Raw genomic sequence first — 24,935 nt, 5'->3', positions numbered from 1 at the left:
CACAACTGGGAGGGAGGGAGAGGGAAGGAGGAAAGGAGAGGGTGAGAGAGTGGAAGGGAGGGAGAGAGGAAGGGAGGGTGAGAGAGAGAGAGGGAGAGAGGGTGAAAGGAGCCAGGGAGGGAAGGAGATGGAGTGAGGGAGAGAGGGTAAAGTGCAAGGAAAGGAGAGAGGGAGGGAGGGAGAGGGTGAAACATAAAGAAATAGGTGCAGGAGAAGGCCATTTGGCCCTTCGAAACAATATTTCAATGAATTTTTAATTCAGGCATATTTAATTATTTTTTATAAAGTAAAAACCACTCAATATAATGTCGTTGCATTTGGCGGTCTTTATTACTGAATGTCATACTTTAATATTGAGACAAATATGAAGGATTTTGGCAACTATGTTCACAATTCCACGAGAAGATGTACAATTTAACGTCTTTTATAATACAGATTTTTCTAGATAGGCAATAAATCTATTTAAAACCTGTGTGAGTTGGTTATAGATAACTGACATACACAAATATATCTAAAGGAAATATAGCTATATAGAATATCCAAGTGTCATGTGTCGGAAGGAACTGCAGATGCTGGTGTCCACCGAAGATGAACACAAATTGCTGGAGTAATTCAGTGGGACAGGCAGCATGACTGGAGAGAAGGAATGGGTGACGTTTCGGGTCGACCCAAAAAGTCACCTCTTCCTTCTCTCCAATGATGCTGCCTGACCCGTTGAGTTACTCCACCATTTTGTGACTATCTATATCCAAGTGTCAGGTGATAATCAAATCCTAAAATTTGTGTTGGTTTTAGCAGTCAAAATGCATAAACTGTATAAAATTAAAAAGAAAAAGGCCTGGATTGAGTTAATGTTGAGCCATGATAGAATGGCAGAGTACACTTGATGGGCCGAATGGCCTAATTCTGCTCCTTGAACTTATGAACATTCAGATTACAAGTCTTTTTTAAATCACTAAAATTGAACTCTTTCAGTACAAAAATCGACAAACTAGTCTCAAGGGAGCTGGTTTGTTACTGATAGCTTTGGTACATAATAATTTTTGTATATTTATCCATTCAAAATGTTTCCTCTGAGTAAACAATGAGGACAAACGCAATGAGTTTGTCAACGGAGAAATATTGAAGTATCTCAGAAATTAGCAGTTATACTTTCATTCTCGTAGGAGCAAAGCACTGCAGATGCTGCTTTATACCAAAGATGGGCACAAAGTGCTGGAGTAACTCAGCGGGACAGGCAGCAGCTCTGGAAAGGATAGGTGATGTTTCAGGTCGCAACGCTTCTTCATACAAAGGATCTTGACTCGAATTGTCACTTACCCTTTCTCTCCTGAGATGCTGCCTGACCCGCTGAGTTACTCCAGCATTTTGTGTCTATCCTCTCATGCTCCTTCATCCCAGTATAGTGGGAACCATTTTCCAATGCCAGCATATGAGGACCTTGACATCGTAACTGTATCAGACCCTGGTCTCCACTCCCATCGAGGGAAATGGGCAGCCCTGCTTGGTGGGAAGGGAAGAGAAGAGGGTCAAGCTCACCCATTGCTCAGTGGTCTACTCCCATGAGGAACCAACTCCACTCCACCTCTTCCAGTAGACCCCACTCCCAAATAGTGAAAGGCATGGATTGAGTGAATTTGGAGAGGATGTTTCCACTAATGGGATAGTCTAAGTCTAGAGGTCATAGCCTCGGAATAAAAGGACATACCTTTATGCCCCTGTCCCACTTAGGAGACCTGAATGGAAACCTCTGGAGACTTTGCGCCCCACCCAAGGTTTCCGTGCGGTTCCCGGAGGTTTCCGGAAGTTCCCGGAGGTTTTTGTCAGTCTCCCTAATGGTCGAAAGTGGTTTCCGCTTCTTCTATGTTCCGGTGATTATTTCAAAAAATTCGAAACCGGCCGCGACTAAAAATATGTTGCCGTTTTAAAAATCGGTAATTTTTTAGTCGAAGCCAGTTGGAAGGTAAGACCTCCCTGGTGGAATAAAACTGGGTGAAAAAAAGGTCTTACCTTCCACTCTTGATTAGTACAGGTGTCAGGGGTTATGGGGAGAAGGCAAGAGAATGGGTTAAGAGGGAAAGATGGATTAGCTATGATTGAATGAGAAAGATGGATCAGCCATGATTGCATGGCGGAGTAGACTTGATGGGCTGTCTAGAAAATTTATTCTGCTCCTAGGACTTATGAACATTAAGCATGAGCATTAAGGAAATTCCCATTGAGGGACCAGCTTTACTCCATCTTTCCCTCTTGTATCTGAAACCAGATGTCCAAACCCAAACAGTGGCCTGGGATTTCTGCAGGTGCTCTGGTTTCCTCCCACACTCTAAAGACGTACAGGTTTGCAGACTAATTAGCTTCAGTAAATTGTGTTGGATAGTGCTAATGTATGGAGTGATCGCTGGTCGGCGTGGGCTCTATGGGCCCTAGGGCCTATTTCCGCGCTGTATCTCTAAACTAAACTAAGATGAAACAATCAGGTGGGTGGTAACTCCCTCTGTGGGTCCTCCATAGAGCCGGCACTCATTGATCTTTTGAAGTTTAAAACAAATATTCACAGCTTATCTGCCCTGTGGTCAACTTTACAAACGAGTCACTATTTTGTGGTGAACTTCATTATAGAGAAGTGAAAACACCAGTTTGATATTTCGAAGGAGAGGGCTGAGGGAGAAACGCTTAATGTTTGAAAGTCTGAAGAAAGGTCTCGACCTGAAACGTCAACCATTCCTTCTCTCCAGAGACGCTGGCTGTCCCGCTGAGTTACTCCAGCTTTTTGTGTCTGTGTCACGTTTAGCGTTTCTTATCCTTGGAGTCTGCAGTCACCTTGGACTTCCTCCTGTTGGGTCTTCTACACCTCTCGTCGATGCTGGGAATACACTCCAAGTTCCACGCCTGATCACTCTTGGCCCGAGGGTAAATTGCCTTCACATAGTGGCGGACCAGCCTCAGGCGCACTGGGTCCAGTTGCTTCTTGTTGCACGCCCCCGAATGATTGTACTGCACTCTCAGGTTTTCGGACGTAAACAGCTCAGGGAAGATCCTGACCAGAAGTCGGGCGCTGAAGTTCCCGACCGACTGACTGTCCTGGACTATCTCCTTTAGATCTTTGGTGGACAGTAGATGTTTGGTGGCCACGGGGAAATCTACAGTGGGGATGTTGAGTTGTTCGAGGGGGACTTTGCAGAAGTTTCAGTTGTAGCGTTCTGTCTGGTCTTGTGCTGCCTGTGGTTGCGGTTGAATGGAGTCACTCTTGGCCTGCTCAGGCTGGGTTGCTGCAAGCATCTGCTCTTCCTTCACTCCTTCGTTGTAGGCGATGGACTTCTTCCTCTGCTGGTGGTAGACGCGCCGTTGTTCCATGTCCACGCAGCGGCAGCGTTCGTCCAGCTTGGACATGAATTCGTGTTTCCAGATCTTGTCGCACTTGGCCCTGGGGCACATAGAAACATAGAAATTAGGTGCAGGAGTAGGCCATTCGGCCCTTCGAGCCTGCACCGCCATTCAATATGATCATGGCTGATCATCCAACTCAGTATCCCGTACCTGCCTTCTCTCCATACCCTCTGATCCCCTTAGCCACAAGGGCCACATCTAACTCCCTCTTAAATATAGCCAATGAACTGGCCTCGACTACCCTCTGTGGCAGAGAGTTCCAGAGATTCACCACTCTCTGTGTGAAAAAATTTCTTCTCATCTCGGTTTTAAAGGATTTCCCCCTTATCCTTAAGCTGTGACCCCTTGTCCTGGACTTCCCCAACATCGGGAGCAATCTTCCTGCATCTAGCCTGTCCAACCCCTTAAGAATTTTGTAAGTTTCTATAAGATCCCCTCTCAATCTCCTAAATTCTAGAGAGTATAAACCAAGTCTATCCAGTCTTTCTTCATAAGACAGTCCTGACATCCCAGGAATCAGTCTGGTGAACATTCTCTGCACTCCCTCTATGGCAATAATGTCCTTCCTCAGATTTGGAGACCAAAACTGTACGCAATACTCCAGGTGTGGTCTCACCAAGACACTGTACAACTGCAGTAGAACCTCCCTGCTCCTATACTCAAATCCTTTTGCTATGAAAGCTAACATACCATTCGCTTTCTTCACTGCCTGCTGCACCTGCATGCCTACTTTCAATGACTGGTGTACCATGACACCCAGGTCTCGCTGCATCTCCCCTTTTCCTAATCGGCCACCATTTAGATAATAGTCTGCTTTCCTGTTTTTGCCACCAAAATGGATAACCTCACATTTATCCACATTATACTGCATCAGCCAAACATTTGCCCACTCACCCAGCCTATCCAAGTCACCTTGCAGTCTCCTAGCATCCTCCTCACAGCTAACCCTGTCCCCCAGCTTAGTGTCATCCGCAAACTTGGAGATATTGCCTTCAATTCCCTCATCCAGATCATTAATATATATTGTAAATAGCTGGGGTCCCAGCACTGAGCCTTGCGGTACCCCACTAGCCACTGCCTGCCATTGTGAAAAGGACCCGTTTACTCCTACTCTTTGCTTCCTGTTTGCCAGCCAGTTCTCTATCCACATCAATACTGAACCCCCAATGCCGTGTGCTTTAAGTTTGTATACTAATCTCTTATGTGGGACCTTGTCGAAAGCCTTCTGGAAGTCCAGATACACCACACCCACTGGTTCTCCCCTATCCACGCTACTAGTTACATCCTCGAAGAATTCTATAAGATTCGTCAGACATGATTTACCTTTTGTAAATCCATGCTGACTTTGTCCAATGATTTCACCACTTTCCAAATGTGCTGCTATCCCATCTTTAATAACTGACTAGCAGTTTCCCCACTACCGATGTTAGACTAACTGGTCTGTAATTCCCCGTTTTCTCTCTCCCTCCCTTCTTAAAAAGTGGGGTTACGTTTGCTACCCACCAATCCTCAGGAACTACTCCAGAATCTAAAGAGTTTTGAAAGATTATTACTAATGCATCCACTATTTCTGGAGCTACTTCCTTAAGTACTCTGGGATGCAGCCTATCTGGCCCTGGGGATTTATCGGCCTTTAATGCATTCAATTTACCCAACACCACTTCCCGGCTAACCTGGATTTCACTCAATTCCTCCAACTCCTTTGACCCACGGTCCCCTGCTATTTCCGGCAGATTATTTATGTCTTCCTTAGTGAAGACGGAACCAAAGTAGTTATTCAATTGGTCCGCCATATCCTTGTTCCCCATGATCAACTCACCTGTTTCTGACTACAAGGGACCTACATTTGTTTTAACTAATCTCTTTCTTTTCACATATCTATAAAAACTTTTGCAGTCAATTTTTATGTTCCCTGCCAGTTTTCTTTCATAATCTATTTTTCCTTTCCTAATTAAGCCCTTTGTCCTCCTCTGCTGGTCTCTGAATTTCTCCCAGTCCTCCGGTATGCTGCTTTTTCTGGCTAATTTGTACACATCATCCTTCACTTTGATACTATCCCTGATTTCCCTTGTTATCCACGGATATACTACCTTCCCTGATTTATTCTTTTGCCAAACTGGGATGAACAATTTTTGTAGTTCATCCATGCAGTCTTTAAATGTCTTCCATTGCATATCCACCGTCAACCCTTTTAGAATTAATTGCCAGTCAATCTTGGCCAATTCACGTCTCATACCCTCAAAGTTACCTTTCTTTAAGTTCAGAACCATTGTTTCTGAATTAACAATGTCACTCTCCATCCTAATGAAGAACTCAACCATATTATGGTCACTCTTGCCCAAGGGGGCACGTACAACAAGACTGCTAACTAACCCTTCCTCATTACTCAATACCCAGTCTAAAATAGCCTGCTCTCTCGTTGGTTCCTCTACATGTTGATTTAGATAACTATCCCGCATACATTCCAAGAAATCCTCTTCCTCAGCACCCCTGCCAATTTGATTCACCCAATCTATATGTAGATTGAAGTCACCCTTAATAACTGTTTTGCCTTTGTCGCACGCATTTCTAATTTCCTGTTTGATACCATCTCCAACTTCACTACTACTGTTAGGTGGCCTGTACACAACACCCACCAGCGTTTTCTGCCCCTTAGTGTTTCGCAGCTCTACCCATACCGATTCCACATCCTCCAAACTAATGTCCTTCCTTTCCATTGCGTTAATCTCCTCTCTAATCAGCAACGCTACCCCACCTCCTTTTCCTTTCTCTCTTTAAGAAACCCTTTCCCTTTAACTCCATCCTCCACTATCCCATTCGACGCCCCACCCCCCTTATTCAGTTTAAAACCACCCGTGTAGCAGTGGCAAACCTGCCTGCCAGAATGCTGGTCCCCCACCTGTTAAGATGCAATCCGTCCCTTTTGTACAGTTCCCCCTTACCCCAAAACAGATCCCAGTGATCTAAGAATATAAATCCCTGCCCCGTGCACCAGTTCCTCAGCCACACGTTCAGGTCCCGTATCTCCCTGTTCCTGCTCTCGCCAGCACGAGGAACTGGAAGCAAACCGGAGATAACAACCCTGGAGGTCCTGCTTTTCAGCATTTTTCCGAGCTCTCTAAAGTCACGCTGCAGGATATTCATCTCCTTCTTTCCGACATCGTTTGTGCCGACATGCACTACCACTTCCGGATGTTCACCATCGCCCTTGAGGATTTTCTGCACTCTGTCCGTGACATCCTGGATCCTGGCACCAGGAAGGCAGCACACCATCCTCGCATCCCGTCTGTTGCCGCAGAAACCCCGTGTCGGTACCTCTCACAATGAAGTCTCCCACTGCAATGGTGTTGCCTGCCTTAGGCCTTTTTGGTTTTGGCTCAACAGCCCTATTCGCATCACAAGCCAGTCCGTCGCCCAGTGTAAACACCTCTTCTGTCCCGACAGCTTCTAAGTGGGTGAACCTGTTCACAAGAGGTACAACACCCGGGGACGTTGGCATTCCATGCTTCCCTCCCGTTCTCACATTCTCCCACCTTCTCTCTTCCAGTACCTTAGGTGTAACAATCGTACTGTAGTACACATCAGCTGCACGTAGTGGCGGATGAGCTTGATCCTCACGGGGTCCAGTTGTTTCTTGCCCAGGGACCCACTGCAGTTGTACTGCTTCCTCAGGTTCTCCGGCGTGAAGAGCTCGGGGAAGAGCCGCACCAACAGGAGGGAGGCAAAGTTGCCGATGGACTGGCTTTTCTCGTAGATGTTCTTCAACTGGTGTCTATCGAGGATGTGTTGCGGGCAGGGCACCTTGAAGTGCAGAGAAGGTGTCTCCATCCGGTTGAAGTCCACGGGCTTCAGCCAGAACTTCTTCAACCAGGGCGTGGACCTTCCGAGGTCCTCTTGGCTGCCCACCATTGAGGCGTTGGAGGTCCCAATGCTCTCGTCCCTCTGCCTGTCCGAGTCGCTGTCGTCAGAGTGGACACACTCCAGCTCCTGGTCGAGCCATCGCTCCACCAGCTCCGTCCATGCCTCATCGTCCCGCACCTCGGGGTAGTAGATCTCACAGTATCTCCTCACCACCTGCATCTTCTGGGGGTCCAGGGCTTGCTTGCCCGGAGAGCCGCGGCAGCTGTACTGCGACGCCAAGCGCCTGAAGTCAAAGAGCTCCGGGAAGATGCGGTGGAGGAGCAAGGCAGCAAATTCACCGGGCGACGAGGCCCCCTCTAGGTACTCACTGATCTCCTGGGCTTCCAGCACCAAGTCCGAGTTGACGCTGCTGGGGGAGTCCAAGGACAGGGCTTCCTCTTGCGGGTTGTCCTCCACATAGCTGTTGGACTGGGCTTGCCCCATGTCATGGTCTTCCCAGTCGATGCTGACCACCTTGGAGCTCTGCAGACTGCTCTCCATCTCCCTCTGTGCCCAGAAGCTGTTGAAGAAGTCGTTGAGCTGCGGGAGGCAGTCCGCCCTCCACACGTCGCCATTCCCGCCCGACGGGTAACAAACCTCCACGTAGTTTCGGATGAGCTGGAGGTGGTGTGTGTCCAGCTTCCTCGTGGGAGTGGCGCTGCACGCTCGGCAACCCACGTCAGCCTGGTCTTCGGCCAAGAGCTCCGGGAAGAGCTGGAGGAGCAGGCGGCAGGAGAGGTCCCCCGGGGACGAGCTCTGCTCCAGGAGCTGCTTCAGCTCACCGTTGTTCAGCCGGTACTCGGCCGGTGGTGGGAAGTCCAGCACCGAGCTGGCTCCTGGAGCAGAGCTCGTCCCCGGGCTGACGTGCCTCTTGATGCGGTCCACCTCCAGCGACATTAGGTCGATCTTGCTGTGGAGCTGGGTCATGGTGGAGTTCAGCGTGTTGAGGGTGAAGAACATCTTGTGGATCAGGGAGTAGAGGGTGGGCTCGGCTCCAGTGGCCTGGGGCGACAGGTTGCTAGAGTAGATCTTGTGGCCGTCGGTCAGGTGGTGTTGCTGGAGGAGGCTGTTGAAGAAACCTCCTTCAGTGGCCGACTGCTGCTCTCCCTTTAGCAGGCTCCGTCGGTCCGAGATCTTGTGCGTGATGCCGTACAGGGGCTTCCTGAAGGAGGGTCCAGCCCGCACAGTCTCGTCGTTCTCCAGCAACGGAGCGTCGCTGGTTTCCCTTATCCTGCTTGTACCCTCCAGGAACCTCTGGGAAGAGCTGGAGCCCCTCAAACTGGCAAGCATGTCCTTGGGGAAACAAAGTGAAAAAGCTTCAATGAACCTCGACCTACACAATCTTCACGTTGCTAAACATTTTAACTCCCCCTCCCATTCCCACACTGACCTGTCTGTCCTGGGCCTCCTCCCGTTGTCACCTTCCCCTAGCTAACAATGATCTATTCTACATTTTCTTTGAGCTTCATCCCCTTTGATCTCGTTTTCACACCTTGCCTTTCCATATTTCTTGTTTCCCTCTCCCGACTCTCAGTTTGAAGGGTCTCGACCTGAAACGTCACCCATTCCTTCTGTCCAGAGATGGTGCCTGTCCCGCTGAGATACACCAGTATTTTGTGTCTATCTTCGGTATGAATATTGATTTATTTAATTTCAAGTAATCCTTGCATTCCCTCTCTCTCCGTCCCTCCCCCACCCTAGTCATCCTGCTAGTTTCACTGCTGTCCTGCTTAGTTTCACTGTTCCTACCCTCTCGATATCATCTTCTCCACAGCCAATAATAGAGCAAATGTAGAGAGGATGTTTCTACCATTGAGAGAGTCTAGGACCAGAGGTCATAGCCTCAGAATTAAAGGACATGCCTTTTGAAAGGAGATGAGCAAGAATTTCTTTAGTCAGAGGGTGGTGAATCTGTGGAATTCATTGTCACAGACGGCTGTGGAGGACGTCAATGGGTATTTTTAAGGCAAGGTTTGACACATTCTTCAGTAGTGTGGGTGTCAGGGGTTATGGGGAGAAGGCAGGAGAATAGGATTGAGAGGGAGAGATAGATCAGCCATGTTTGAATGGCAGAGTAGACATGATGGGCCGAATGACCTAACATTCCTTCCAACTGTGGTGGGGGAATGAAAGCTGGATGAGAGTTGAGGGCAGGACAAATTCTGGCAAGTAATAGGAAGATACTGCATTTGTTTGTGTCAAAGAACATTAAGACTAAAAGATCTTTGTACAGTTAAAATACATTGCAATGTTCATGATCTACATCAAGTCTTAGGAGTGCTGTCTGTGTGAAGTTTGCACGTTCTCCCCGTGACAATGTGTGTTTTTTCCGTGTGCTCCCACACTTCAATGATGTACAGGTTTGTAGGTTAATTTAGTTTTGATAAAACTGTCTCCATTGTGTAGGATAGTGCTGGTGTACGGGGTGATCGCTGCTCGGTGCAGAGTCGATGGCCAGAGGGCCTGTCTCCGTGCTGTATCTCTAAAATAAACCATGGAGAGCTGACCATTTGGGTCGGGACCCTTCATCAGACTGATTGTTTAGTTTAGGTTAGTTTAGAGATACAGCGCAAATCCACACCAACCAGCGATCCTCGTACACTAGCACCACCTTACACACTAGGGACAATTTACAATCTTTACCGAAGCCAATTAATCACCAAACCTGTACGCCTTTGGAGTGTGGGAGGAACCGGAGATCCCAGTGAAAACCCATGCGGTCACAGGGAGAACGTACAAACTCCGTACAGGCAGAACCAGTAGTCAGGATGGAACCCGGGTCTCCGATGCTGTGAGGCAGCAACTCTACCGCTGCCCACCGTGCCACCCATGTTTGTGGTGATTGTGGTGGGGCAATAAAAGCTGGAATAGAGGTGAGGCCAGGACAAAGTCAGGCAAGTGATAGGTGGATGCTGCATTTGTTCGTGTCAAAGAGCATTAAGACTAAAATAACTTTGTACGGTTAAGCTAGATTGCAGTGTGGATGACATTACCTCACAGTTAACTCTTCCCCATTTATGAATGATGGGGCTTTCATGGTCTATGGTCGTCTCACCAAACCCATTGTGTATCTGTTTCCGTTTTAGTGCATTGGGTACAATGCTGTTTTCTGCAGCTGTGTCTGGGCTAAAACCACCCTCATCTTCATCATCTTCCATCTTTACTTCGGTCTTGACCACCTCAATATTGACGTCTGTTACTGCAAGAGAGAGAGAGACACAGACAGAAAGCACCAGTCCATTATTCTGATCATTCCACTATAAGGGCGGCACGGTGACGCAGCGGTAGAGTTGCTGCCTTACAGTGCCAGAGTCGCGGGTTCGATTCTGACCACGGATACTGTCAGTACAGAGTTAGTACGTTTTTACGTACAGTACAGACGCCCAGGAGCCGTTGGAGTGGTCGCAGAGGGAGGAGCAACGTCCGAGCGGTAGGCTTAAAACCCGAGAGCGGAGCTTTGTTTTTACAGAGGCCCAGGAGCCGTTGGAGCGGTCACAGAAGGAGGAGAACCCAAATCTGTAATGTTCCAACGTTCCATTCGCATTTCAAAACAAATGGGCTTGAGGAAGCCGATGATTGGTGTAAGCAGACTAGAGGAAGCAGCTGATTGGGAGTCAGATCCCGGCTGATTGCTTCCAGCTGTTTGTATTGTACTTTGTATTGTAGCCAGGATAAGGGGGGAGAATGAGGGCCAGGGCAGTTTACTGTTCTGGATGTCAGATGTGGGAGGTCAAGGAGTCTGATAGCCTTCCAGACGTCCACATCTGCGCCAGGTGCATCGAGATGGGGCTTCTAAGGGACCGTATTAGGAACCTGGAGCAGCAGCTCGATGACCTCTGTCTGGTCAGGGAGAGCGAGGAGGTCATAGAGAGGAGTTATAGAGAGGTGGTCACTCCAGGACCACAGGAGGCAGACAAGTGGGTCACGGTTAGGAGGGGCAAGGGGCAGAGGCAGGGACTAGAGAGTACCCCGGTGGCTGTACACCTTGGCAATAAGTACTCCTGTTTGAGTACTGTTGGGGGAGACAGCCTACCTGGGGGTAGCAACAGCGGCCGGGCCTCCAGTACAGAGACCGGCCCTGTTGCTCAAAAGGGTAAGGAAAAGAAGAGGAGGGCAGTAGTAATAGGGGACTCGATAGTTAGGGGGTCAGACAGGCGATTCTGTGGACGCAGTCAGGTGACCCGCAGGTAGTTTGCCTCCCTGGTGCCAGGGTCTGGGATGTGTCTGAACGTGTCCAAGATATCCTGAAATCGGAGGGAGAGGAGCCTGAGGTCGTGGTACATATAGGTACCAATGACATAGGTAGAAAAAGAGAACAGGTCCTGAAAGGAGAATTTAGCGAGTTAGGAGGAGAGTTAAGGAGAAGGACCGCAAAGGTAATAATCTTAGGATTACTGCCTGTGCCACGCGACAGTGAGAGTAGGAATGGTGCGAGGTGGAGGATAAATGCGTGGCTGAAGGACTGGTGCAGAGGGCAGGGATTCAAGTTTCTGGATCATTAGGACCTATTTTGGGGAAGGTGTGACCTGTACAAAAAGGACGGGTTGCACTTGGACCCAAGGGGGACCAATATCCTGGCGGGGAGATTTGCAAAGGATACTGCGGAGACTTTAAACTAGAACGGTTGGGGGAGGGACTCAAATAGAGAAAGCTAGTAGACAGTGTGTGAGGCAGGAGGCAGAGAAGGGAAGCACTCAGAACCAACATGTAGGGGGGAAAGAAGAAAAAAATAATAAACAGAGAATAAGAGGTGGTGGGTTTCTTAAATGCATGAGCAGAGAAACAGAGGGGTGTAAAATGAGGGTAGAAGCAATAGGTAGCAAGGTGAAAAGTAAAAGTGGCAGGCAGACAAATCCAGGGCAAAAATCAAAAAGGGCCACTTTTCAACATAATTGTATAAGGGGTAAGAGTGTTGTAAAAACAAGCCTGAAGGCTTTGTGTCTCAATGCAAGGAGCATTCGTAATAAGGTGGATGAGTTGAATGTGCAGATAGCTATTAATGACTATGATATAGTTGAGATCACGGAGACATGGCTCCAGGGTGACCAAGGCTGGGAGCTGAACATCCAGGGATGTTCAATATTCAGGAGGGATAGACAGAAAGGAAAAGGAGGTGGGGTAGCGTTGCTGGTTAGAGAGGAGATTAACGCAATAGAAAGGAAGGACATTGGCTTGGAGAATGTGGAATCGATATGGGTAGAGCTGCGAAACACTAAGGGGCAGAAAAAGCTAGGGAGTTGTGTACAGACCACAAACAGGAAATTAGAAATGCGTGCAACAAAGGTAAAACAGTTATAATGGGTGACTTCAATCTACATATAGATTGGGTGAATCAAATTGGCAGGGGTGCTGAGGAAGAGGATTTCTTGGAATGTATGCGGGATAGTTTTCTAAACCAACATGTAGAGGAACCAACGAGAGAGCAGGCTATTATAGACTGGGTATTGAGTAATGAGGAAGGGTTAGTTAGCAGTCTTGTTGTGCGTGGCCCCTTGGGCAAGAGTGACCATAATATGGTTGAGTTCTTCATTAGGATGGAGAGTGACATTGTCAATTCAGAAACAAGGGTCCTGAACTTAAAGAAAGGGAACTTTGAGGGTATGAGACGTGAATTGGCCAGGATAGACTGGCAATTGATTCTTAAATGGTTGACGGTGAATATGCAATGGAAGGCATTTAGAGAATGCATGGATGACCTACAACAATTGTTCATCCCAGTTTGGCAAAAGAATAAATCAGGGAAGGTAGTGCATCCATGGATAACAAGGGAAATCAGGGATAGTATCAAAACAAAAGATGAAGCGTACAAATTAGCCAGAAAAAGCAGCCTACCAGAGGACTGGGAGAAATTCAGAGTCCAGCAGCGGAGGACAAAGGGCTTAATTAGGAAAGGGAAAATAGATTATGAAAGAAAACTGGCAGGGAACATAAAAACTGACTGCAAATGTTTTTATAGATATGTGAAGAGAAAAAGATTAGTTAAAACAAATGTAGGTCCCTTGCAGTTAGAAACAGGTGAATTGATCATGGGGAACAAGGACATGGCAGACCAATTGAATAACTACTTTGGTTCTGTCTTCAATAAGGAAGACATAAATAATCTGCCGGAAATAGCAGGGGACCGCGGGTCAAATGAGATGGAGGAACTGAGTGAAATCCAGGTTAGCCGGGAAGTGGTGTTAGGTAAATTGAATGGATTAAAGGCCGATAAATCCCCAGGGCCAGATAGGCTGCATCCAAGAGTACTTAAGGAAGTAGCCCCAGAAATAGTGGATGCATTAGTGATAATTTTTCAAAACTCTTTAGATTCTGGCGTAGTTCCTGAGGATTGGAGGGTAGCGAATGTAACCCCAATTTTTAAAAAGGGACGGAGAGAGAAAACAGGGAATTACAGACCAGTTAGTCTAACATCGGTAGTGGGGAAACTAGCAGAGTCAGTTATTAAAGATGGGATAGCAGCACATTTGGAAAGTGGTGAAATCATTGGACAAAGTCAGCATGGATTTACGAAAGGTAAATCATGTCTGACGAATCTTATAGAATTTTTAGAGGATGTAACTAGTCGAGTGGATAAGGGAGAACCAGTGGATGTGTTATATCTGGACTTTCAGAAGGCTTTCGACAAGGTCCCACATAAGAGATTAGTATACAAACTTAAAGCACACGGTATTGGGGGTTCAGTATTGATGTGGATAGAGAACTGGCTGGCAGACAGGAAGCAAAGAGTTGGAGTAAACGGGTCCTTTTCAGAATGGCAGGCAGTGACTAGTGGGGTACCGCAAGGCTCAGTGCTGGGACCCCAGCTATTTACAATATATATTAATGATTTGGACGAAGGAATTTAATGCAACATCTCCAAGTTTGCGGATGACACGAAGCTGGGGGGCAGTGTTAGCTGTGAGGAGGATGCAAGGAGGCGGCAAGGTGACTTGGATAGGCTGGGTGAGTGGGCAAATGCATGGCAGATGCAGTATAATGTGGATAAATGTGAGATAATCCACTTTGGTGGCAAAAACAGGAAAGTAAACTATTATCTGAATGGTGGCCGATTAGGAAAAGGGGAGATGCAACGAGACCTGGGTGTCATGGTACACCAGTCATCGAAAGTAGGCATGCAGGTGCAGCAGGCAGTGAAGAAAGCGAATGGTATGTTAGCATTCATAGCAAAAGGATTTGAATATAGGAGCAGGGAAGTTCTGCATTTGTACAGGGTCTTGGTGAGACCACACCTGGAGTATTGCGTACAGTTTTGGTCTCCAAATCTGAGGAAAGACATTCTTGCCATAAAGGGAGTACAGAGAAGGTTCACCAGACTGATTCCTGGGATGTCAGGACTTTCATATGAAGAAAGACTGGATGGACTCGGCTTGTACTCGCTAGGATTTAGAAGATTGAGGGGGGATCTTATAGAAACTTACAAAATTCTTAAGGGGTTGGACAGGCTAGATGCAGGAAGATTGTTCCCGATGTTGGGGAAGTCCAGAACAAGGGGTCACAGTTTAAGGATAAGAGGGAAATCTTTTAGGACCGAGATGAGAAAAACATTTTTTACACAGAGAGTGGTGAATCTCTGTAATTCTCTGCCACAGAAGGTAGTTGAGGCCAGTTCATTGGCTATATTTAAGAGGGAGTTAGATGTGGCCCTTGTGGCTAAAGGGATCAGGGGGTATTGAGAGAAGGCAGGTACAGGATACTGAGTTGGATGATCAGCCATGATCATATTAAATGGCGGTGCAGGCTTGAAGGGCCAAATGGCCTACTCCTGCACCTATTTTCTATGTTTCCCGTGACAGGCGTGGGTTTTCTCCAAGCTCTTCGGTTTCCTCCCACACTCCAAATGTAGAGAATTGTAGCTTAATTGGCTTGGTATGAATGTAAATTATCCCTAGTGTGGGTAGGATAGTTTTATCGTGCGGGGATTGCTGGTTGGCTCGGACCCGATGGGCCGAAGAGCCTGTTTCTTCGCTGTATCTCTAAACTAAATTATAACATGCATTTCTCAGATATCCATTATTGAATTCAGATTTCACTTCAATCTGATGCCTCAAAGGAAGGCTACAGTGGAGGCTTTGGAAGTTGAGTTTAGTGTCACGTGTACCGAGGTACAGTGAAAAGCTTTTTAGCTGCGTACCATCCAGTCAGGAGAAAGACTATACATGATTACAATCGATCCATTTACAGTGTAGTTACACAGCGTGGAAACAGACCCTTCACCCAAATTGCCCACACAGACCAACATGCCTCAGGTACTGTCTGTATGGCGTTTGTACATTCTCCAAGTGAACTGTGTGGGTTTTCTCCGGGAGCTCCGGTTTCCTCCCACACTTCAAAGATGTTTGTAGTTAACTACAAGTTTGTAGGTTAATTGTCGACAGTAAAGATTGTAAATTGTCCCTACCTCTCAGGTTCCTATCACGAGCTGCCAGAGGAGGTAGTTGTGACAGGGACTATCACAATGTTTAAGAAACAATTAGACAGGTGCGTGGATATGACAGTTTTGGAGGGATAAGGGCCAAACGCAGGCAGATGGGACTAGTGTGGATGGGACATGTTGGTCGGTGTGGGAAAGTTGGGCTGAAGGGCCTGTTTCCACGATGTACGACTCTATGCAAAATAAAGCTTTTCACTTTACCTCATGACACTGGACAATAATAAACCTAAAGCCAGTACAAAGAAAGACTAATGTAACTGCATGTTACTTTGAGCTCTTACAAATAAATGGAGTCTGAAAATAAAGCCCATACATAATCCATGCCCACACATTACCAAGTCTCTCTCAATGAGAATGTCCGAAAATCTCTATTTTCTCTCTGCCCTTGCTTGGCACGAGTCCCATTACATCAAAAAACTCCTTTCCATTGACTCCATCTGCACCTCACGCTGCCTCGGCAAGGCCAGCAGCATAATCAAGGACGACTCCCTCTTCTCTCCTCTCCCATCGGGCAAAAGGTGTAGAAGTGTGAAAACACACACCTCCAGATTCAGGGACAGTTTCTTCCCAGCTGCTATCAGACAACAGAACCATCCTATCAACAACTAGTGAGCAGTCCTGAGCTACCATGTACTCCATTGAAGACCCTCGGACTATCTTTGATCAGATTTTACTGGCTTAACCTTGCATTAAATGTTATTCATTCTATTCCCTTCATCACGTATCTGTACACTATGGATGGTTTAATTGTAATCATCGATAGTCTTTCCGCTGACTGGTTAGCAGGCAACAAAAGCTTTTCACTGTACCTCGGTACATGTGACAATAAACTAAACTCATTATTCTCCTCATCAAAAAACAATGTGTGTAAAGGGATTTACCAGTGTCTCCATTTTCCAATTCTTCATCCTTACTGAATGAAGGGTTTAGACCTCTGAACGTTGTTCTGAATTCACTCTCATCGTCCTTTTCTGTGCTGTTCATTGTAAACCTGTAATAAAGAATTCCACAGATAAACGACAACTCCATTCAGTTGAGTTTATTGTCAGGTGTACCGAGGTACAGTGAAAAGCTTTTGTTGCGTGCTAACCAGCCAGCGGAAAGATAATACATGATACAATCGAGCCGTCTTCAGTGCCATATCAAACGTGCTTGAAAAAGCTCAATCAAACTCTTCAGATTATATATCAACATAGTCGTGGCGGCACAGCTTGAGAGTTGCTGCCTTACAGCGTCAGAGACCCTGGTTCCATCTTGACTGTCTGTACAGAGTTTGCACATTCTCCCCGTGACCACGTGGGTTTTCTCCGAGTGCTCTGGTTTCATTCCACATTCCAAAGACATGCGGGTTTGTAGATTAATTGGCTTTGGTAAAGATTGTAAATTGTTCCTAGTGTGTAGGATAGTGTTAGTGTGCGGGGATCGCTGTTTTGCGCGGACTCAGTGGGCCACAGGGCCTGTTTCTGCGCTGTATCTCTAAACTATACTAAACAGCCCTAAATTTTCCACATGGAAACTCTTCAGAAATTGGTTTCCAGAGGATAACTCACTCCTTGAGTAACTTAGCCAAGAGAGTTAACTGACTCTTGGTCAACCTTTAATCAACTAAAATGAATTACGAATGTCTGAGAAAAAAACGTCAATGGACATGAAACTACTGCTCACTAGTCACTGCTTTGCAGGGAACAGATCTGTCCAAGACCGCAAGAAACTGCAGAGAGTTGTGGATGTAACCCAGTCCATCACACAGACCAGACTCCCCCCCCCCCCCCCATCGACTCCATCTACACTTCACGCTGCCTCGGGAGAGCAGACAACATCATCAAAGACTTGTCCCACTACGGTTATTTCTTCTTCTCCCCGCTCCCGTCCGGCAGAAGGTACAGAAGCTGGAAACCAGACAGGAAACGTTTCTTCCCCTCTGTTATCAGGCTTCTGAACGGTCCTTCCATAAGCTAGGGTACTGTCAGATTCACCTCATTGGGGACATTGGACTTTGTCTGTGGAACTAATGCGCTACAATGCTGAGAACTATATTCTGCACTCTGTATCTTCCCCTTTGTAACCATTCGTACCTTTAGAATGGAGATGAGAAGGAATTTATTTTGTCGGGGTGGTGAATCCGTGGAATTCATTGCCACAGACGACTGTGGAGGCCAATTCAATGGATAGTTTTAAAACAGAGATTGATAGATTCTTGATTAGTGCTGGTGTCAAGGGTTATGGGGAGAAGGCAGGAGAATGGGGTTGAGAGGGAAAGATAAATCATTGAATGGCGGAGTAGATGCGATGGGCCAAATGGCCTAATTCTGCTCCTATCACATGACCTTATGAACTTATTTGATCTACCTATTGTACTTGAGTTTGACTTGATTGTATTTATGTATGGTTTTATCTGATCTGAGTGAATAGAATGCAAAACACACCCTGTACAATGGTCATGTAACAGTAATAAATCTAAACTTGCTCTCAGTGCATCTCAAGATTTCAGGGTGCCTGACAACAGTAAATAACATCAAAACTGTTGCCTGAGCTGTCTAAAGATGTCAGCACAGTGGTCAGATGATCACACTAAATGCATTCCTTGAAAATGATTTCCAATGAAATCTGAAACAATTCTGCTGTTGTTTCTTGGTCTCAGGCAGAAGTGGCAGAGTTTAATAAATAAAGATAGCTAAATAACTAAAGATAAATAAATAAATCGCTTAATCAATCAATAAATGGATGGATAAACAAATTAGTTATTTTGTTCTTTTGAAACTTTTTTCTTTTGAGAGAACAACTTTATTTTCTCTACTCAATCAACATAAGTTGCTGCCTGTGTTTGTGTCTGTTTGTGCGTATCTGTGTATTCCTGTGTGTGTGTCTATGTGTGTGTGTGTGTCTATGTGTGTCTATGTGTGTGTGTGTGGCCTTTCATGTGACGCTGCCTGTGAGTGACAAAGATCCTATAGCGGAGCTATAAGATCTTTGTGAGTGATCACGATTCGTGCTGCGGGCTAAATGCAGAGCTGGGGGCGGGCTGGTTCTGTGTCCGCCCCGACTGGCAGCGGGAGGGGAGGGGGAGAGAAAGAGAGGAGAGGAGAAATAGAGGAGATTTCTGACTGCGCGGGGGAGGGGGAAGAGAAGGAGAGTGAGAGACAAGGGGAGAATACGAGTAAGAGAGAGGGGTAGAGGGAGAGTGAGAGGGTGAGGGGGAGTGAGCCGACTGCACTGTGATCACAAACTGATGGCAGGAGCGGGTGAAATGCGAAGGGAAGCCGATGCCGTGACACGTAGTGCGTGGCGCCATGAGGCTGCGGGACGTGTCGTTGGTCGCACACAATCCTCTGTCTTTGGCCCCTGAAAGGTGCATCGGAGCGGGGCCGACACTTACCTGCTGCACACCTGCCCCACAGTGGGTGGGTGAGGACGGGCGGGCAGGAGCTCCCTGTAGCGCAGCGATCACTGTCTCTGTGTTTGTCTCTTTCTCTCTCTGCGTGGTTTTTTCCTCCGTGGTGTCCGTTCCGTGACGTGACTTTGTGTCATTTCCGCAGCCTTGGCAGGGAGGGAAGGAAGGAAGGAGGGAGGGAGAGGGTGAAAGAAGGAAGAGAGTGACAGAAGAGAGAGGTAGGGAAGGAGAGAGAGGGGGAGAGTGAGTCATGAGTGTTTTGTTGTCATTTGTCCCAGATAGAACAATGAAATTCTTATTTGCTGCAGCACAACAGAATATGTAAACATAGTACACTGTAAACAATATAATATACGAAAAGAAAAGTTCAGTGTATATACACATACTCACAAGCCAAGTCAAGTTTATTCGTCACATACACATACAAGATGTGCAATGAAATAAAAAATGGCAATGCTCGCGGACTTTGTGCAAAAAAAAAAAACTACAAACAGAATGGAACAGAATCACATATTATTTTACATATTGTGGGCGGAAGGAAAAAGGGAAAACCCCCCCCAAAAACAGCAATTAAAAAAAAACCCAGTAGTGTTACAGTAAAGTTAGTCCCTGGTGAGATAGAAGTTTACAGTCCTAATGGCCTCTGGGAAGAAATTCCTTCTCAACCTCTCCGTTCTCACAGCATGGCAACGGAGGCGTTTGCCTGACCGTGGCAGCTGGAAGAGTCCGTGGATGGGGTCTCCCATGATCTTATTGGCTCTGGAGTTGCACCTCCTGATGTATAGTTCCTGCAGAGGGGCGAGTGAAGTTCCCATAGTGCGTTCGGCCAAATGCACTACTCTTTGCAGAGCCTTCTTGTCCTGGGCTGTTAGAGTTTTCAGACTCCTGTACCTTCCCGGTGGCAGGGGTGAGATGAGAGCGTGGCCAATGTGATGTGGGTCTCTGATGATGCTGGCTGCCTTTTTGAGGCAGCGACTCCGATAAATCCCTTCGATGGTGGAGAGGTCAGAGCTGATGATGGACTGGGCAGTGTTCAAGGAGGGAGGGAGGGAGAGGGAGGAAAGGAGAGAAACATAGAAAATAGGTGCAGGAGTAGGCCATTCGGCCCTTCGAGCCTGCACCACCATTCAATATGATCATGGCTGATCATCCAACTCAGTATCCTGTACCTGCCTTCTCTCCATACCTCCTGATACCTTTAGCCACAAGGGCCACATCTAACTCTTAAATATAGCCAATGAACTGGCCTCAACTGCCTTCTGTGGCAGAGAATTCCAGAGATTCACCACTCTCTGTGAAATCGAGAGCTGAAGGGAGGGAGGGTGAAAAGAGAGGAAAGGGGAATTAAGGGAGGGAGGGAGGGCAAGGTGAAGCATAAAACTAAGAAATAGGTGCATGAGGAGGCCATTTGGCCCTTCGAAACTACAATTATTTTTTTATTCAGGCATATTTAATTATTTTGTATAAAGGAAAGCACTCAATATAATGTCAAGTTACATTTGACGATCTTTAATACTGAATGCCATAGTTTAATATTGAGAAAAATTTGAAGGATTTTGGCAACTGTTCACAGTTCCACGAGAAGATGTACAATTTAATGTCTATTTTTTAATACAGATTTTTCTATATAGGCAATAAATCTATTTTAAACATTATCTGTGTGAGTTGGTTATAGATAACTGACACACATAAATATACTTAAACGATATATAGCTATATAGCATATCCAAGTGTCATGTGTCGGAAGAAACTGCGGTTCCTTGAAAGGCTTGTGCTGACCAAGCTGAAAAATATCACAAACCCCCTGCAGGACCCTCTGCAGTTTGTATATCGGGCCCATAGATCTGTGGATGACGCAGTCAACCCAGGCCTGCACTTCATCCTCCAGCACCTAGACCGCCAGGGGACGTATGCGAGGATTTTGTTTGCTGATTTTATCTCTGCATTCAACGCCATTGTGCCAGAGCTACTGCACTCAACTCTCCCAGTTAACTGTGCCTGAACCCCTCTGTCGGTGGATCACCAGCTTCCTGTCAGACAGGAAGCAGCATGTGAGGCTGGGAAAGCACATCTCGGACCCGCAGATGCTCAGCATAGGAGAGCTGCAAGGCTGCGTACTCTCCCCTCTCCTCTACACCAATGACTGCACCTCCACTGACTCCTCTGTCAAGCTTCTCAAGTTTGCGGATGACACATCCCTGATTGGACTGATCCAGGATGGGGAAGAATCTGCCTTCAGACAGGAAGTGACACAGCTGGCGGCCTGGTGCCATCGCAACAACCTGGAGCTCAATGCTCTTAAGACAGTGGAATTGATTATATACTTTAGGAGAGCTCCCCCTCCCCTCACCATCAACAACACCAGTCACATCTGTGGAGTTTTTAAGTTCCTGGGAACCATCATCTCCAAGGACCTTAAATAGGTTGCTACCATCGACTCCACAGTCAAAAAGGCACAACAAAGGATGTACTTCCTGCGGCAGCTGAGGAAGCACAATCTGCCACAGGCAATGATGGTCCAATTCTATACGGCCATCGTAGAGTCTGTCCTCACCTTCTCCATCATGGTCTGGTTTGGCTCAGTCACCAAGCACGACATCCGGAGGCTGCAGCGAATCGTCCGATCATCTGAGGTTATTGGCTGCAACCTTCCCTCCATTGACGAACTGTACACTGCAAGGGCCAGGAAGCGAGCGGTTAAGATCATCTCTGACCCCTCTCACCCTGGCCACAAATTGCTTCCCTCTGGAAGGCGACTCCAGGCTGTCAAAGCTGCCACAGCCAGACATAAAAACAGCTTTTTTTCCACGAGTAGTAGCTTGACTCAATAACCAAAAATCTGCAGCCTCCTTTTGCTCTGGTATTTTATTTAATTCACATGTTTAATCAATAATGTTATATTTTTAATGTTTAATGTTTTATGTGTCATTCCTAACTGTCACTGTATGTTGTCACTTGCGGGAGGAGCACCAAGGCAAATTCCTTGTGTGTGAATACATGGCCAATAAACTTATTCATTCATTCATGCTGGTTTACACCGAAGATAGACACAAAATACTGGAGTAATTCAGCATGACAGGCAGCATAACTGGAGAGTTATAACCCAAAACGTCATCCATTCCTTCTCTTCAGAGATGCTGCCTGACCCGCTGAGATACTACAGCATTCTGTGACTATATCCAAGTGTCGTGATAATCAAATCCTAAAATTTGTGCTGGTTTTGGCAGTCAAAATGCATAAACTGTATAAAATTAAAAAGAAAAAGGCCCGGATAGAGTGGATGTGGAGAGGATGTTTCCACTAGTGGGAGAGCCAAGACCAGAGGACATAGTTTCAGTATAAAAGAACATACCTTTAGAAAAGAGATGAGGAGGAATTTCTTTTGTCAGAGGGTGGTGAATCTGTGTAATTCATTGCTACAGGAGGCTGTGGAGGCCAATGGATATTTTTAAGATGCAGATTGACAGATTCTTGATTAGTACGGGTGTCAGGGGTTATAGGGAGGCAAGAGAATGGGGTTAGGGGAGAGAGATCAGCCATGATTGAATGGTGGAGTAGATTTGATAGGCCAAGTGGCCTAATTCTGATCCTTGAACATGAACATTCAGATTACAAGTCTTTTTAAAATCACTAAAATTGAACTCTTTCAGTACAAAAATCGACAAACTAGTCTCAAGGGTGCTGATTTGTTACTGGTAGCTTTGGTACATGATAATTTTTATATATTTATGCATTCAAAATGTTTCCTCTGAGTAAACAATGAGGCCAAACGCGATGAGTTTATCAACTGAGAAACATTCAAGTATCTCAGAAATGAACAGTTACACTCTCATTCTCATCGGAGCAAAGTACTGCAGATGCTGCTTTAGAGCAAAGATGGGCACAAAGTGGGTGGGCGGCGCGACTCAATGGCCTCTGCAGTCGGTCTGTCTTTTTTTATTTTTAGTCTCGTTTAAGAGTGTAGTTATAGTTTTTTTTTAACTGAGTGTGTGTGTGTGGGGGGGGGGGGGGGTTTTCGGGTCTCCGTTGTCGTTGGGGCCTTGCCTCGTGGAGTGGCCTCCAACCGGAACGACCTGGGCTCCAGTCGCGGAGCCTGCGAACTACTTACCATCGCGGAGCTGGCCGAGTTCGGAGTGTGGAGAGCTGTGGTAGCGCGTTGCTGCCGCCCGACCCCGGTGATTCAGAGGGCTCCAGCCCTGGTGGGAGACCGCTTTTCGGGGCATCCGCAACGGCGACTTGTCCTGCCCGAGTTGCGGGCTTGAGGATGACCTGGAGCGGGGCCTTACATCGCCCCGCGCGGCTTTAAATGGCCGCGGGACTTGCCAGCTCCCGCCGGGGGCTCCAACACCAAGACCTGGAGCGTGGCCTTACATCGCCCGGCGCTTCTTTAATGACCGCGGGACTTATTTACCATCGCCCGCCGGGGGCTTGTACACTGACATCGGGTGGAGAATGGGGAGTGCAGGTAAGACTTTGCCTTCCATCACAGCGAGGAGGAGATTCGCTGTGATGGATGTTTGTGTAAATTGTGTTGTGTCTTGGTTCTTCTACTTGTTTGTATGACTGCAGAAACCAAATTTCTTTTGAACCTCAATGAGGTTCAAATGACAACAAATAAATTGTATCATATCATATTGTATCATGTATGTTTCAGATCACAACACTTCTTCAGACAAAGGGTCTTGACTCGAATTGTCACTTACCCTTTCTCTCCTGAGATGCTGCCTGACCCGCTGAGTTACCCCAGCACTTTGTGTCTACTATAAGCTCTCATGCTCTTTCATCCCAGTATAGTGGGAACCATTTTCCAATTCCAGTATGAGGACCTTGACATGCCAACTATACCAGACCCTGGTCCCCACTCCCATCGAGGGAAATGAGCAGCCCTGCTTGGTGGGAAGAGGACCAAGCTCACCCATTGCTCAGTGGTCCCTACTCCCAGTGAGGAACCAACTCCACTCCATCTCTTCCACAAGACCCCATTCCATTGAGGGACTAACTCCACTTCATCTCTCCCAGATGACCTCATTCCATTGAGGAACCAATTCCACTCCATCTCTTCCAACAGACCCCACTCCCAAATAGTGAAAGGCCTGGATGAAGTGAATGTGGAGAGGATGTTTCCACCAGTGGGAGAGTCTAAGGCTAGAGGTCATAGCCTCGGAATAAAAGGACATGCCTTTAGAGAGCAGATGAGGAGGAATTTCTTTAGTTAGAGGGTGGTGAATCTGGAATTCATTGCCACAGAAGGTTGTGGAGACCAAGTTAATGGATATTTTTAAGGCGCAGATTGACAGATTTTTGATTCGTACAGTCGTCGGGTTATGGGGAGAAGGCAGGAGAATGGTGTTAAGAGGGAATGGTGGATCAGCCATCATTGAATGGAGTAGACATTGATGGGCTGTCTGGGAGCCTAATTCTGCTCATAGAATGTATGAACATGAGCATTAAAGTCCCATTGAGGGACCAGCTTCACTCCCATCTTTCCCTCTTGTATCTGAAACCAGATCTCCAAACCCAAACAGTAACCTGGGTTTCTCCAGATGCTCCGGTTACCTCCCATATCCCAAAGACGTGGGGTTTGGAGGTGAATTGGCTTCTGTAAATTGTCCCTAGTGTGTAGAATAGAACTAATGTGTACAGGGTGATGACTGGTTGGCGTAGATTCGGTGGGCCAAAGGGGCTGTATCTCCAAACTAAACTAAACAGTGTGGCAAGGTGGCACAACAGTGGAGTTGCTGCCTTACAACGCCGGAGACCTGGGTACGATCCTGACTACGGGTGCTGTCTGTACAGAGTTTGTACATTCTCCCTGTGACCACG

The 24,935-nt window shown here is 46.9% G+C and overlaps 1 pseudogene; it reads right to left on the bottom strand.

Annotated features, from left to right (window-relative positions):
- Positions 1 to 2,727: 2,727 nt before the first annotated feature.
- On the bottom strand, positions 2,728 to 19,230 carry LOC116973668 (annotated as a pseudogene).
- Between the last annotated feature and the right edge of the window lie 5,705 nt (positions 19,231 to 24,935).

The sequence above is a fragment of the Amblyraja radiata genome, chromosome 5 (genome assembly GCF_010909765.2).
Source record: "Amblyraja radiata isolate CabotCenter1 chromosome 5, sAmbRad1.1.pri, whole genome shotgun sequence".
Classification (NCBI taxonomy): domain Eukaryota; kingdom Metazoa; phylum Chordata; class Chondrichthyes; order Rajiformes; family Rajidae; genus Amblyraja; species Amblyraja radiata.
Note: the sequence above shows the minus strand (reverse complement) of the source record. Positions and strands in the feature narration are given on the sequence as shown.